The 17,361-nt window shown below is 40.2% G+C and overlaps 1 long non-coding RNA gene across 3 annotated transcripts in view; it reads right to left on the bottom strand.

The window, feature by feature from the left end:
• The window catches only part of LOC128625825 (uncharacterized), a 129,575-nt gene extending 114,846 nt beyond the window's left edge, over positions 1–14,729 (bottom strand). Inside the window, exon 1 of one of the 3 annotated variants that reach the window (XR_008389650.1) lies at positions 14,027–14,729. This is a non-coding gene — a long non-coding RNA (uncharacterized LOC128625825). The remainder of the gene's footprint in view (positions 1–14,026) is intronic. The other 2 variants (XR_008389649.1, XR_008389648.1) reach the window with 2 other exon arrangements.
• Positions 14,730–17,361: the final 2,632 nt, after the last annotated feature.

Genomic DNA, 17,361 nt, shown 5'->3' with positions numbered 1-17,361 from the left:
ATGTGACCTCCGAGTGCTTTAGACTTGCTCTCCTGGCTAATGCAACAAACACTTATTAAGCAATGTCCTGTAGGGTTGGACCTGAGGAATCAGAAACAGCATGGTTCTGGCGTCAAGTTCTATCTTAAGGACCAACTCAACCTTAGTTTTATCAGAATGGATAGAAATGTCCCTCTCTTGGTCAAAAACCAGGATAGCCTTTAGCAAGTCATTGATGGGAACCAGCACTCCCAAGCACCTCATCCTTCCCTTTCTCTGACATTGGGAAGTGATAGGTTTGGTCTTTTATTTCTCCTCTTTCCTGAGAATGGAGAGTTGGAGAGGCCTCTTTATTTCCTAGAGAATTTTGCACAGTTGGGTGAAAGTTGTGCTGAAAAGTTTTGTAGCAGGGTACAAGTCTGCTTTGTAGCCTGTGGAACTCTTCCCGAGTTAGAGTAAGATCAAAGTTTCCCTCGGTTCAGAGGAGGAATAACTCAGCAGAATGCTATAGTCAGTTCTCAGATTTTAAGTTCCAAAAGCTTAACAATCAGGTGGACGCTGAAAAAATAATAACTAAGCATGTATACCAGTTTTGAAAAATATAATCATTTTTTCCCTGTCCCCACTAGTTTAAATAACGTTGACTAGATTATGGGGAAACTGAGGGCAGTCAGATGTGGGGGGGTTCCTCACCTTGGGCTCTGCCCAGACCAAGTTAGGAAAGAGTGGTTGATGAACTCCCAGAGAGAAGTGGGGGTCTGGCTGCTGAGGGAGCAGTGAGTGCTTGCACAGGGAGGGCCTAGGAAAGTCACCAGGCACTGGGGCACCTCTGCATGTAGACACCCCAATCTTTATGTGATTATCTTGAGCCTCTTCTCTCCCTTGGCTTGGGCTTGGGAAGGAGCAGGAGAGCCCCTCACAATAAACGCTGCACTTGAGGACGCATGGTCTTCCCTTCCCTGGTCTTTCTGTTCAAATTGTCAGAGATGTGGGCGTGAATACGAGGGTAATGATTAGGGGCAGCTGAGCTCGGAAAAAAGACTGGTAAAAATAAGAACAAAAACCAATGTGGTAGAAACTACGGCAATACCCCCATGAGCCTTCCCTCCTGGTGCTCATTCCCGTGTGCGGCTTCCTCCCAGCTCCAGCGGGGCTGAGCTATGTGAGTAATACGTGTAGTAGAAATGAGGATCAGTAACTGCTGAAGGGTAGGTTACATAAAAACACTTGCCACTGCTGTCTTGCTCATAAAAATTGTACAGCCCGTGATCTGTTCCCTTGATTCTAGTCAAACCACAGATTTAATGTCATTTTTAGAATCCCCCTTCCAGGTTCAATTTTTTATCACACTAAGCTACTGTAACCAAGTGGCTCCAAATAAAGTGGCTTCAAAAATATAGGCAAATTGGGGACTTTTAGCTAAGATGGAGGCGTAGGTAGACGCACTGTGCCTCCTTGCACAGCCAAAAGAAGGACAACAACAACTTAAAAACAAAAAACAACCAGAACTGACAGAAGATCAAACTGTATGGAAGTCCGACAACCAAGGAGTTAAAGAAGAAACATTCATCCAGACTGGTGAGAGGGGCAGAGACAGGAAGCTGAGCAGAGAGGACTCACAGCAAGATGGCAGCTGGTGGACCCAGGGAGGCGGCGGATTGTGGAGCAGGTGGTCCCACATTCTCGTGCAGATAAACCAGGTGAAACAAAGGGGCAGTGGGATTGACTGCACAACCCAGGGGCCCAGCTCAAGAAATAAAGCCTCAAACCACTGATTGAAAACACCTGTGGGGGTTGAGGAGGCAGCAAGAGAAACTCCCGGCCTCACAGGAGAGTTTGTTGGAGAGACCCACAGGGTCCTAGAACATACACAAACCCACCCACCCAGGAACCAGTACCACAAGGGCCCAATTTGCTTCAGGGGAGCAGAGGAGGTGAAATCCGGCAGAGAGCAGAGCAAGTGCCACTGTTCCCTCTGGGACCCCTACCCCACATACAGCATCACAACACAGCAACGTGGGTTGTCCCACCCTGGTAAACACCTAAGGCTTCACCCCTTAACTACGTAACAAGCACATCAAGACAAAAAAATGGCCCAAAAGGAAGAACAGATCAAAGCTCCAGAAATAATACAACTCAGTGATGAAGAGATAGCCAACCTATCAGATGCACAGTTCAAAACACTAGTAATCAGGATGCTCACAGAATTGGTTGAATTTGGTCACAAATTAGATGAAAAAATGAAGGCTATGCTAAGTGAAGTGAAGGAAAATGCACAGGGAATCAATAGTTATGGGAAGGAAACTGGGATTCAAATCAATGGAGTGGACCAGGAGGTAGAAAGAAACAACCGAACAGAAAAGAATGAAGAAATAAGAATTCAAAAAATGAGAGGCTTAGGAACCTCCAGGACATCTTTAAACGCTCCAACATCCAAATTATAGGGGTGCCAGAAGGGGAAGAGGAAGAGCAACAACTGGAAAAGTTATTTGAACAAATAATAAAGGAGAATTTTCCCAATCTGGCAAAGGAAATAGACTTCCAGGAAGTCCAGGAAGCTCAGAGAGTCCCAAAGAACTTGGACCCAAGCAGGAACACACCAAGGCACATCATCATTATATTAGCCAAGATTAAAATGAAGGAGAGAATCCTAGAAGCAGCAAGAGATAAGGGGACAGTCACCTACAAAGGAGTTCCCATCAGACTGTCAGCTGATTTCTCAAAAGAGACCTGACAGGCAAGAAGGGGCTGGAAAGAAGTATTTCAAGTCATGAAAAGCAAGGACCTACATCCAAGATTCCTCTATCCAGCAAAGCTTTCATTTAGAATGGAAGGGCAGATAAAGTGCTTCTCAAATAAGGTCAACTTAAAGGAGTTCATCATCACCAAGCCCTTATTCTATGAAATGTTAAAGGGACTTATCTAAGAAAAAGAAGATTAAAAAAACATGTACAGTAAAATGACAGCAAACTCACAATTATTCACAACCAAGCCTAAAACAAAAACAAAAACAAACTAAGCAAACAACTAGAACAGAAACGGAATCACAGAAATGAAGATCACATGGAGGGTTATCAACAGGAGAGTGAGAAGAGATAGGAGGAAAAGGTACAGAGAATAAGTAGCATAGATGGTAGGTAGAAAATAGGGGGAGGGTGAGAGTAGTATGGGAAATGTAGAAGCTAAAGTACTTACAAGTATGACACATGGACATGAACTGAAGTGGGGGAAATGTGGGCGGAAGGGGGTGTTCAGGGTGAAGGGGAGTGAAGGGGGGAAATGGGACAACTGTAGTAGCATAATCAATAAAATATATAGACAAATTGCTTCCACTGACATTCTATTAATATGAGCATAGTCATATGGCTATACCTAGTGGGAAGGGAGGCTGGGAAATTTAATTTATCTGGGTAGCCTTGTGCCCAGAAAGGAGGGATTTGGGTAGGTAGCTAGTGTCCACAACCACGGTTCCTTAAAAAATGACTAAAAACCAGTTTGGAAATAATTCTGAAACCATTAAAGAAGTTGAGTTAGTAATTTCACAGTCTTTACATTAAAGGAAATTAAAACTAGAGACAATCAAGTGTTGATAAGGTTAAAGTAGATAGGTAACTTATCATTAATTCATGTAATGAAATACTATATGGCAATGTATATAACAATTAGAGCTACATGCAGTGACATGTATAAATTTCACAAATAATATTGATCTAAACAAACCAAAAATAAATATGTGTGCATAACTTTATTTGGGGAAAACTCCAAAACAGGCCAAATTGAACAGTGTTACTTAAGGATGCATGCGTAGGTGGTTAGGTTGGAGAGAACAGGGAGTGACATCCCGTGCACTGAAAGGGTGCAGGTTGAATCCTCGGTCCCCATCTGGGGCGCGTGCAGGAAGCAATTGATTGATGTTTCTCTCTCTTTCTCTCCCACTTTCTCCCTTTCTAAAATCAATAAAAATATCCTCACTCGAGAATTAAAAATAATAAAAGTAAATAAATAAATATATTTTTAAAAAGTTAGGATACTGGTTGGCTCTGGGGAAGAGGCTATTTTATTCAGGGCAGGATACACAGGAAACTTCTGGAGCTCCGGCAATACTACATTTGCTAACCCGGTCTGTGGCTTACACCGATATTTCTTTTATAATTACTCTATAATTGTATGTATGTGTTTTATAAACTCTAAGGTATACATGATATGTCTCACAATGGGTTTTTCATGCATATGTAAAAGCTAAGTCAACTTCAAAAAATAAAATGAAGGGCAGAGATGGTCCTACTAAAAAAGATTTAGTATTTGTGCAAGAAGAAAAACAAATGGATAAGTGTGCTAGGATAGAGATCTGAGATGTATTTCTCTTTAGGGAGTTAGTATAAGATTAAGTGAGCAGTACCAATTAATAGGGAAAGGATGTTTGTTTAGGGCATAGTTTTTGGAAGATGCACTCACTCTATGGAAAGAAAGAAAACTATGTCATTCTTAACCTTACTAGGTAACTCCCGAACGAGGGTCTTTAAGCTTGAGAGTTAATAGAAGATACCGTAGGAGTGTATATTTATGACCTAAGGGTAGGAAGGGCTTTGAAACAAAAGTTCAAAAATAGAAACCCTAGGACACAAACGTTGATCACATTTGAGTCATCAAAATCGAGGATTTTCATTCAGGGAAGGACGCCATTGACAAAGATAATAGATCAATAGAAGAATGAGAATTATTTGCAATGTTAAACTGGCAAGGTATTAATAAGAACAATAATATCAAAGTGGTGATAGTAACCCCAAGGAATAAGAGGCAAATGGTGTGAAGAGACAATTTCCCCAAAAGTTGGGGGGGAGGGGGAATGAAGCACATGAAAAGCTGTTGAGAGTCTTTAGTAATCAGAGAGGTGTCAATTAAAACAGTACTCTTAAATCACTTTAGCTCTATTTAACTAGTAGACATTAAAAGGCTAGATATTGCCCAGAGCTGATGGGGAGGTAGGGATATAAGGAACCTTCTGCCTCGTTGGTGAAAGGGTAGATAGTTGCAGCCAAGAGAGACAAGACCAGAGCTTAAGGAATCAAAAGCACCATAGAGGTCAGAGCCATGTCTGCAGCCAAGGTCCACATGGGGAAGACAGGCTTGCAATACTGCATCTTTCCTCAATTAGTTTCAAATTTTAGTGTTGCTCCAGTTGTTCTGATTTACAGACACTGAATTACATACTAGACAATGGCTTTAAGATAGTGACAGAGATGTAGGCCCTAGTTTCTACCTCCAGAGGGCAGGAAGGCACGCCAGAAGGATGGAGTCTGACTACCTTCTGCCCAGGTAGGGTTCAAGTATGGGTATCTTATAAAATCTCCCCACACCATCCTAATATGTAACCAGTGTTTTAAAACTCCACACCCAAAGGATATTGGAAAAGAGGCGGAAAGTGTCCATACAGTTTTTCCATCAGACCATCACAGGACACCTGGCACACACTTCATATTGTTGACATACTGCGTTCATATTTGCCACAATACTGCAGGACTTTTTCTATGGCAGGAAAACAAGTCATGCACCTTTTGCTAAAATTCGTTTTCCCATGCAATGAGATTATTCAGAAAAGCAATTTACTAGAGACGTAAAAGACCATAATTAGCACAGTCAAAGGCAAGTCGTCCAACTGGGGGAAACCAAGAGGAATGTGCTGCAGAAGGAGCAGAGAATGTAATGGAAACTTTCAACACACAGCTTGATACCGTGCAGAACAGATGAAGCCGAAAAAGCTCAGTCCATCGGGGATGACTTTGGAAACGGGTGATATAAATACTTATCCCAAAATTGTGTTCCTGAAGCCCCAGGCATGGCCCGGCAGAGGAGCCCTGTGGTTCCTAACAGCCAATGGATTTGTCACATGAAACTGCAGAAGTCATTGACTCCATCGAGAAGTAAAACCTAAATGAAGAGCAGATGATTCTGTGGACTGTTAGCAATTTTCCACTACAGAAAAAAATAGTGGTTTCTGCAGTGGACTATGAAGATTGTCTGTGGGTAGAATGTAAGTAAACTCAAGATCTTGAAATAAATTGTTCATGAAGGAATTCTAGAGAAGCTCACTAATATTCAAAATGACCATATTATGCTAAAAGTCACACACACACACACACACACACACACACACACACACCATACATACTTAATTAGCGGAAATAATAAAGTCAGATGTGCCCTATCATTGACGGATTCAAATATTTCAGTTCTTTTAATCTTTACCTTGCTACCTCACTTCTTTCCAGGATTTTTCCTGATAGGCTTTCTCTCATTAAATCATGTGCTTCTGAAATCCTCTCTCAGCCTCCACCTCTAAGAAACCAAATATAGGCATTCAACATGATTTCTACTTGCTCAGGAGAGAAACCAGACACTCACTTTCACAGCTTCTATGGTAGGCTAGACAACTATTGCCCAATTGCCCTGGTTCACTTTTTGGTATGCTGATCTCAGCGGGCCGATACAGCTCTGTGTTCTTGAACTTAAGTGGCCATATGACTTAGTTTGGCCAATGATATGTTGGTACAAGTAACCATATGTCATTACCAGGTAGAAATTTTAAGAGTCAGTGTGTGTTTCAGTGTGTCTCCTTGCCCCCAAACTGGCAATATTCTAGATACTGTCTGTTGTGCCAACCTGGATCCCAGGTGGGAGATGAGAGGAACCAGAGCTGCGGCCAACCTTCAATGGACATGTAAAATGAGCGATGAATAAACTATTGTCATTGAAAGCCTCAGGTTATCATGCTGCAGTATTTCATTCTTTTTCATTTGTCGTATGTAGTGTTTCTTTGTGTTAATATACCACAGTTTATGTGTCTATTCTACTATTGATAAACATTTAAGTTATGTTTATTTTTAGTATTATGAACTAAGCTCCAATGAACTTTCTTGTACAATGTATTTTAATGTTCACAGATATGCATTTCTGTTGGGTATACATGCAGAACTGGAATTACTGGGTAATGGGGAACACATTGCGCAGCTTTCGTACATATGGACACGCGGCTTTCCAAAGCTGCAGTACCAACATGCTCTCTCGCCCACAGTGCTGGGGAGTTCTGGTTCCTCCACTTCCTTGTCAGTGAACAAGTGCCCGTTTTTCTTTCTTTCTCCTCCTCCTTCTTTTTTTTTTTTAAATTAACTATTCTGCTGGGTATGTAGAAATGGCTCATTTTGAGATTTTTACCAATCCTCAGGTGACTAATGGAACTAAACACTTTTTCTTATGCTTGATGGCTTTTTGGAGTCTCTTTCATGCAGCGAATGTTCAACTTTTATGCTTTAAAATTTTTTGATTGACATTATTTTTCTTATCGATTTGTAGGTCTGAGTCCTTTGTATGTATCTGCATTTATAATATATATATTCTATTTTTTGGTAAATCTTTTTACCTTCTCAATCATCTCTTGATGAACAAAAAATGTATAATTTTAATAAAATTCAATTTATCAAGATTTTTCTCTAAGGATGTGGCTTTGTATATCCTGTTAAAAAATCTTTGTATAGGTTATAAAATATGCTTTTTTGTTATCTTATAAAAGATTCATTGTTTTCTTTTCCACATTTAGATTTACCAGCTATTTGGAATATATTTTAGGGTAGCATGTGAGCAGGGATCAAGATTTACTTGTGGCCACATGAATAGCCAATTAATACAGCATTATTTTATTGAAAAGAAAATCCTTTTTTATAGCAGTGGCATGTTGTCATAAATAAGGTGGCCATAGATCTGCGGGTTCATATCTGGATTCCTTATTTGGTTTTTCTAGATTGTTAATCTATGCACCAATATCACACTGTTTTGATTATAGTATATTTATAATAAATCTTGGTTTAGGTGGTAAAATTCTTTAAATTTATTCTCCCTTATAATTTTTATGGCTGATTCTTTCCTCTTTGCACTTACAGTTAAATTTAGAGTCTGTCAATGACTACAGACCTTTGGCAGGATTTTGACTGGGGCTCATGGACAATAACCAGGGGTCACAATGTGACTGGAGTCACACTGACTTGAGGATAATGGACATCACTACACTTTACGTCCTCTAATAATTGAAGTTGGTACATACATTTATTTAGATCTTTAGTTTTTGTCAGTAAAGTTTTCTAGTCTTTTGTGTTGAGATTTTTTGTATCTTTTGTTAGATTCTAAGAATTTAGTGATTTTGATGCTATTATAGGTGGTATCTTTAAAATTTCTTCTCATTAATTATTATATAAAACATAATAATTCTGTATACTGACCTTGTAGATACCTTAACCAATATATTAATTTTAATATTTACCTGTAAGTCTTTTAGATTATCTACATACCAGTTATGTTATCTGAGAATAATGAGTGTTTCAGATTTTTTTAACTTGATATCTTTAATAATTTTAGCCCCTAGTTTAGTACTGAGTGTACCTGACAGCAGTGAGCATCCTTGTCTGTTTCTTAGTCACCAGTGAAAGCTTTTAACTGTTCATCCAGTGTGATATTTGCTATAGCTTTTCCCTTTGGTAGCTATTTTTAAAATCTGATTAAGAAAATTTTATTTATTTCTAATTTAATAACAGTTTTTTAATTATAAATGCATATTAAAATTTTAAGCATTTTTTTCTGAATCTATTGAGATGAGCAAATTATTTTTTCCCTTCATTCTACTAAGTATATGATTGATTTAAGGTTTTAAGCCAAACTTGTGTATTGGGAATATACCTGACTTGGTCCTAATATATTATCTGTCTATATATTGTGGATTCCAATGGGTAATACTTTGTTTAAGATATTAATGTTCATGTTCATGATAATGTAAATTTCCATTTTTGCATTATTTTAATTTTTCTTTCTTGTAATTAACTTGTCAGGTTATGATACCAAGGTTATACTGGTTTGTTGACAGAGTTGAGAAGGAACCCTGGCTGTTGTAGCTTAGGGATTGAGCACAGTCCTGTGAACTAGAGTCGCTGGTTTGATTCCCCATCAGGGCACCTGCCTGGCTCGTGGGCCAGGTCCTTGAATGGGAGTGTGAGAGAAGCAACCACACATTGATGCTTCTTTTTCTTCCTCCCCTCCACTCTCTAAAAATAAATAAATAAAATATTTTTAAAAAATGCTATTTATTTATTTTAGAGAGAGGTGGATGGAGGAGAAAGACAGGAAGAGAAACACTGATGTGAGAGAGAAACATCCCTTGGCTGCCTCTCATAGGTGCCCCGACTGGGGACTGAATCTGCAACCCAGGTTTGTGCCCTGACTGGAATCGGACCCGTGACCTTTCACTTTGTGAGACAGTGCCCAACCAACTAAGCCACATTGGTCAGGAATGACTATTTTAAATGATGGGTTTCATAATTTAAATTCATAATTTCTTTTAAAAAATTTAAAAAATGTATTGTTAGAGAGAGGGAAAGGGAAGGAGAAAGAGAGGGAGAGAAACATCGATTGGTTGCCTCTTGGGTGCACCCCGATCTGGGATGGAACTTGCAACCTAGGCATGTGCCCGACTGGGAATCGAACTGGTGACCCCTTGCTTTGTGGAATGACACCTATTCAACTAAACCACACCAGTCAGTGCTAAATCCATAATTTCTTTCATGAATATAAAAATATTGAGATTTTCTGTTCCATCTGGTGCTCTCTCCCTGCAGCCCCTGTTAACTACTAATCTGCTTCCTGTCTGAGTGCATTTGCCTCTTTTGACTATTTTGAATAAATGGTATTACACAACACATGGCCTTTTTCATCAGGCTTCTTTCACTGAGCACATTTTTAAGGTGCATTCATGTTGTAGCATGTATCAGGACTTCATTTTTTTTATGACTGAATAACTAACATTCCACAAAACAGACAGTCGGCTTTTAAAATTTGCTTTCTAGCTCATTGATTGTTGGTCTGATCTTCATTATTTCCATCCTTCTACTGTCTTTGAGTTTCTCAGCTTTTGAGGTGCATGTTTGCATAAATGAAGGGAAGTGGGAGAGTCCCGTTCATTTTTGTTTTATGCACTCTGAGGTTCTGTTTCTAGGTGCACATAAATTCTGGCTCACTCAAGGTAGACATACACATTTGGAGCTCCTATACTTTCTAACCAGGCGACTGTGCATGAAATGGGATAACGCCAGACCTACCCCAATTACGAGGGTGTGGAGAGCTTATGCAGATGAAAGCAATTTTTAAACTAATTCCTACACTTGGATAGAACTTTGATCGCACCGCCGTTGCATTATATCTGCATGGAGGTTTCACAGATACTTGCTTCTTTTATTTCATATGGCAAACCTACAGGAATTATCTTTATTTTACAAATGTTATCTCTGCTACTGTCGAATTTCAGGAAGTGACAGTGAATCCAGTATTCAAGTCCAGCGTGGTTTGGTTTCTTTCCTCTCTTTCTGAGAGCTGCCACGTGCCTCATGGCATCATTGGAATTCTTAGGGCAAGGGAATTTCACACATTCGGACACCTGAGAACAGTGCGGCTAATGCCAAAGAAGTTCAGCCTCCTGTGGAAGAACACCCAGAGCAGCCCTTCTGTTAACCCTTCTGCGCTTGCGCAGAGTGGAACGCCTCCAATTTGGCTTTGGCTCTCTGCCAATGCATTAACTGAATACCAGTGCATTTTTATGGGAACATAAAGGAATTAGCAGGTAATCTTTTCACCAAATATATTTAGGAAGTAACATTTAAACATATGCATGTAAGTATTTAGTCCATGAGGACTGAGGGAGGAAAGGAATTATAAAAGTCACAGTGACATCCGAGTGTTTTATAAGGGCTCTTATTTTAATGTTGGGTTATACATTGCTGGTGATAAAAAGAAATTGTGTCTTTAAAAAGCTCCATTATGTCCTATAAATTTAAAATTTTCATAGACTTTAATATACGATTTTTTACATATTTTAACAACTCTGAAGTAGGAAATTATTACATAATTGACAGTTTCCCAGGATTCAGTTGTAGGATAATTGATAGCTTGTTTTCTTTGTGGTACATAAAAGAATAAAACAGCAATTATGAATTTAACACTGATGGCATTTTAAAGTCAGTACAATATGGGATATCGAAGCATTCTTGTATACCACAGGGTCTCCTGTCATGGTTTTCAGACATGGAGTCACTTACTCATTCAACTATATATTGAGCACTTAGCCTGTGTTCATTGCTATTCTAGGCATCAGTTTACTGTTACTGTTGTAACAGTAAACAAGGCATTGTTACATAGGTTAATAGTCTAGTGAGAAAAACAGAAAAGAGTATTAATAATAAAGTGGTAAGAGTAATACAGATACATGATGCAATGGACATATGCGAAGGCTATTTAAAATTTAAGGGTTAAGAAAGACCAGCTGAAGTAGACTCCAAACTGACACCTGGATGACCTGGTAGGATTTGGTCATATCAAAACTAGGCAATAGAGAGGGCATGGGAGAAAAGTGTTTTGGACAAAAGAGTGGGTGCAAAGGTCCAGGGCAAGACTTCCACAGAGGGTGGACCATTTCAAAGTAATTGATAGCCCACTGGATATCATTAATCACTCAAGAGTTATTACTTTTCTTTTAGATGAGGGTCCTTCATACCTGGGCTTGGTCACCATGGAGTTCAGAGTAGTTGGTGAAACCACTGAAATCAAATGTTAGTGCTTTGTGGGTATAAGAGACCAAGAGAGAATTTACTGCATCCATCAAAGTCTACAGGTTGTTTGAGTCCCTTCAGAGAAATTTAAGAATCGCTACTCTAACTTCTCACAGAGTCAACAAACAGATTGGAAAAGATAGTCATATGTTATATAATTTACACAGTAAATGAATTAGTAAGTTAGTAAGGTGACTGGGTCAGAGGAGGAGGGAGGGGCATCTCTTGTCTAATCCCCAACCTACCCTTTCGGTTTCTGCTCTGTCTCCTTTATCTCCCATCCCTTGTAATTCATTCATTCTTTCATTTCTTCTCCAATTTTTGCATACCCATTGTGTGCCAGAAACTCTTCCAGGAGTGAAAAAGAAGGTAGATGACAAATTAGTCAAGATCAGTGCTCTCTTCAAGTTTACACGTTACTAATGGAAAGCAGTCTGCATACAAATAAACAAATAGACGAACAAGGTGGTTTTGTGTGGTGCAGTGTTGTGAACAGTGAATGATGTTGAGCATCTTCTCATGTGTCTGTTGGCCACCTTATGTCTTCTTTGGAGAAATGTCTATTCAGGTCTTCTGCCCATTTTTTGAATCAGATTATGTTGAGTTGTATGAGTTCTTTATATATATTAGGTATCAACCCCTTATTTGATGATATAGGGCTTGCAAATATCTTCTCACTAATGATCAAGGAAATGTGAATCAAAACCACAATGAGATATTACTTCACACTTGTCAGACTGGCTATTATCAAAAAGTCAGCAAATAACAAGTGTTGGCAAGAATATGGACTAAAAAACCCCTTGTGCACTGTTGGTGGGATTATAAACTGGTGCAGGTACTGTGGAAAACAGTAGGGAGATTTCTCAAAAAATTAAAAATAGAACTACCATATGACCCAACAATCCCACTTCTAAGTATTTATCCAAAGAAAATGTAAACACTAATTTGAAAAGATATATGCTATGTTCATTAGCATATATGTCACTGTGACACTGTGACACTGTGTCAATGTCACTGTGACATTATTTATAAAAGCCAAGATATGGAAGCAACCTGAGTATTCATTGATAGAAGAATGGATAAAGAAGATATGGTATATATATACAATGGAATACCACTAAGCCATGAAAAGAACAAAACCTTGTCATTTGTGACGACGTGGATAGACTTAGAGGGTATTATGGTAGGTGAAATAACTCAGAAAGAGAAAGGTAAATACTGTATGATTTCATTTCTATGTGGAATCTGAAAAAAACAAAACAATAGAAACAGACTCATAGATGTGGAGAACAAACTGATGGTTGCCAGAGGGGAGGACGGTGAGGAGCTGGATTAAAACTGTGAAAGGGATTAAGAAGCACACATTTCTAGCTATAGAATAAATGGGTTAAGGGGGTATAATGCACAGCCTAGAAAACATAGTAGTGTCATAATAATGTATTGTGACAGATAATTACTAGAATTCTTGTGGCAATCGCTTTGTAAGGTATTTACATGTTGAATCATGTTCAACGCCATACTGTCAACTATATTTTAACTATACTTTAATTAAAAATAAAAAAGAGTGTTAGGAAGGCAGGGGCGGCAGAATCCTTAACACCCTCGTATAGCACATCCTCAGTCAGTCTCAGCCGAGCAGGACACTCTGTAAGAGAAGAATCTAGAGACTCTGCCATGCCAGATGTTAACCCCTTAGTTGCTGGATCATGGTGAAGGAAGGGGAAAGGGAATGGTCAGTGGTCTGGGGGACCCCAGCATTGTGAGGAGTTAGGAAGTATCTATACATATCAACCAGCACAGAAATATGGCACCATTCTAAAATCAGTAACTCTGATTGGTATCGGCTCTGGGGCATTGGGGGACCGGTGGGAGGCAGAGGATGCAAGGGAGGGTATTATAGACAGTAACACTGGAAATGGTCTCTCAGGAAAAGTGACACATGAACTAAGACCTGAATGACCAGAAAGAAAAACTCAAGGAGCAGGGAGTGAGGGGAAAGGGAGAGCATTCTAGCCAAAGAATAGCAAAGACAAAAATGGTTAGGTACAATCAACTTGCCATGTTTACAGAATGAAGAGAAGGCTAACTTTGCTAGAATATTATGCTAGATTAATGATAAGAAGTTAAGTCACATGAGAGGCACAGGCCCGGTTGAGTGGGGCCTTTCGTCCTGATTGGAAAGTGAAATGAGAAGCCATGAGAAAGAGGACTTTAAGCAGGAAAATATGATCTGACTTACACTTTTTAAAGATTTACTCTGGCTTCAGTTAGGAGACAGGTTTGGGGTGGGGGGTGGGGGGTGTTGAGGAGAAAATAGTAAAGAGGTTGGTTGAGCACACAGGTGGCAGTAGCCTAGACCATAGTGAGAGCAATGGGCCTGGGGGGGAGTGGGCTGATTCAAGATTTACCTGGAAGTCGTGGTGGTCTTAATGATAGGTCCATTCATCTCTGATATGCTTCCCCTCAAGAGGTGGAGCTTTAATCTTCTCCCCTTGTAGTGGGTAGGAGTTAGTTTTCTTCTTCCCAGCAAAGAGAATATGGCAGAAGTAGGGGACGTCACTTCTGAGGTTGCTGTTAAAAGATAGTGGCTTCCATCTGGGGGCCAAGTTGTCTTGCTCTGCAGACTCCTCACCACAGGAGAAGCCAGCTACCTTGCTGTGCCGCTGCTCTGAGGAGATATCCCTGGGGCAAGGGACTAGAGCCTGTCAAACACCACGTGAGTGGTCTTGGAAGTTGACCCCAGATCCTCCTCCACCCCAGTTAGAGTGACTTTTTAGACGAGACTAAGGCTGTGTCAGCGTTCTCCAGAGAAACAGAACCAGTGATAGGTAGATGAATAGGTAGATAGATGACATTTATCATTGGCGTGGGTATGGAGGCTGAGATATGTCACAACATGCTGTCTGCAAACTGGAGACCCTGGAAAACCAGTAGTGGACTGGGATATGATCTGACTTACACTTTTAAAAGATTACTCTGGCTTCAGTTAGGAGACAGGTTTGGGGTGTGGGGTGGGGGGTGTTGAGGAGAAAATAGTAACTTATCCCAGTCCAAAGTCCTGAGAAATGAGGGCGCTGCTGATGTAAGTTCCAGAGTCCAAAGGCCCGCGGACCAGAAGCTCCGATGTCCAAGGGTAGGAGAAGATGGATGTCTCAGCTGAGTAAAGAAAGAGCAAATTCCTCCTTCCTCCACCTTTTTGTTCTATTCAGACCTTCAAAGGGTGGGATGGTGCTAGCTCACTTTCACAAGGGTAGATCTTTATTCAAACAGCTGATTCAAATGCTAATCTCTTCTGGAAAGACTCTCACAGATAGACATACTCAGAAGCCATGTTTTACCAGCTATCTAGAGATCCCTTAGCCCAGTAAGTGGCACATCAAATGAACCCTCACGGCTCGGGCTGCCAGCTCGGCTGCCGGCCCATGAGATATCTTGAGCCAGAGCTATCCAGCTGTGCCGAGCCGAGGTTCTTGACCCATAGAAACTATGCAATGATAATGTTTGCTTTCATTTTTTTTGTATTTAATTTTTTGTATGTCTTTTTTTTAATGGCACTTTTTTATTGTTGTTCGAGTACAGTTGTCTGCATTTTCCAGCCACCACTGGCCCCCACCTCACCCATGCCCACTTACCACCCTCAATCCTTCCCTGCTTTGGCTTTGTCCATGTGTCCTTTATACATGTGCCTTGATGACCCCTTCCCTTTTTTCCTCCCGTTATCCCCTCCCCTCACCTCTCTGGTCACTGTTAATTTGTTCTTTATTTCAATGTCTCTGGCTATATTTTGTTTACTTGTTTGTTGTTTTTAATGGCTAGGTTTTCACTTAATTTCTCGTGAAACACTAGAGAATTCATACAGAAGTAGAGCCCACGGGACTGATGTATTTGGTGCAAAGAGATTTGAGAGAAGGGGACGGATGAAGATGTCCAGATTTGGATTTGAGGAGCTGGACCGTATTGGTGCCATTCACTGACGTGTGGAGAGTTTGGAAAACATAACATGTTCGGATGGGGGAATCGAAAGCACATTGTGTTCCGCTTTGGACACATTTGAAGAGACTGTTAGACATCCCAGTGGGCATGTAAACCAAGCAACCAGTCCGTGAATACAGAGTGAGTGTTTGCCAGGCAGCCAGTCGCTAAATGTCTGGTAAGGGGTCACTGTGTGCCAGGTTTTTTCTATGCCTTCTTGTCATAGTGTGAAACAAGATAAACCTCAATGAGCTTCTACTCTATGCAGCAACAAATCATAAATTAACAAGATGATTTAAGAAACAATAAGTAGTGAAATAATGGAATACTGTTGTTGGAGAAAGGCTATGCTACTTAGAGAGATTAAGGCTGTTTTTTAAAGCCACAGTAAGAGGCTTGAGCTGGGTGTGTACATTTTGAAAACTCCAGCATACTGATGGCAGTTAATTCCATTGGAATTGATGGGATCTCCTCAGGAAGAATGTAGAAAGAGGAAATAGCTCAGAACCAGTCCTTGGGCTACTTGAAAAATAACTAAATAAAATTTAAAAAAAAAAAAAAAGAAAAATCAACTTCAAATGATTAAAAAATAAAAAAAAATAAAAAATTAAAAAAAAAAAATAAATAAAGGGCAGCGTCAGGAGGGCCCTGCAAAGACCAGTACAGCAGGAGAAAAACTGGGAGGAATGGGATCACAGAATCCAAGAGAGGAAAGTTTTTTTTTTTCCAATGCCCAATGTGGTTTTATTTATTTTTTTAAATATTTATTTATTTATTTATCTTTAGAGGGGAAGGAGAGAGGGAGAGAAACATCAATGTATGGTTGCCTCTAGTTTGTCCCCTGCTGGGAACTGGCCTACAGGGAATTCGCTTGCAACCCAGGCATGTGCCCTGACTGGGAATTGAACCGCGATCCTCTGGTTCGCAGGCCTGTGCTCAATCCACTGAGCTACACCAGCCAGGGCCCCAATGTGGTTTTAAATTGAGTATGATTACAGCAAAGAAACCACTGGATTTGACAATAACATGGATGTTATGGGTGGTTTAATAAAAGCAAATTCTAAGAATGAGTGAAAGGAACACAAGCTATACTAGAATGGGTTAAATAAAGAATGGGAGTATGGAGATATTCCCTAAAGTTAGTTGCTGAACCAAACAATCATTTTCTTATGTTTACAAACAATGAGTAAAAAATTTGGGCAGGGCTCAGCAGGCCCATTCATCTGCTCCACATGGCATCCACTGGGGTGTCTCAGTTGTATTCAGTTAGTAGCTGGACCAGTCTGGAGTGCCCAAGAAAACTTCACTCCTGTGTCTGCTGAGTGGAGATGGCTGAGAGGAGGCTGGTCTTATCTGTCCACTTTCCTCCTCCATGTGTTTGTGGCCTTTCACATGGATGCTCCAGTGGGTGGTCAGATTATTTTGCAGAAGCTCAAGGTTAAAGAGCTAGTGTTCCAAGTGACAGGAGGCGAAGGCTGCAGGTACCTAAGGCCATGCCTTCAAACTAAAATAGCACCTCTGTATTTTATGAATCAAAGCATTCACAGAGTCAGCCCCAACTTGAGGGAAGCAATGACATACCCAGCTTCTCAATGGGAGGAGTGTGAAAGAATTTGTGACCACCATTAATCTGGTACCTGCAGGAAGTGACAAAATGCAGCAACCGTAGACAGTCTTTCAAAGAGATTTACTTTCTACACGGGGCAAAGAAAAAGGACAGTAGTTACAATGGGGGCTCAAAGAGCATTTCCCCCAGAAAACTGTGAGTGAC

This window comes from Artibeus jamaicensis, unplaced genomic scaffold, assembly GCF_021234435.1.
Source record: "Artibeus jamaicensis isolate MK-2021 breed Jamaican fruit bat unplaced genomic scaffold, CSHL_Jam_final contig_923, whole genome shotgun sequence".
Lineage (NCBI taxonomy): Eukaryota > Metazoa > Chordata > Mammalia > Chiroptera > Phyllostomidae > Artibeus > Artibeus jamaicensis.
This window is presented reverse-complemented; position numbering and strand designations above follow the sequence as displayed.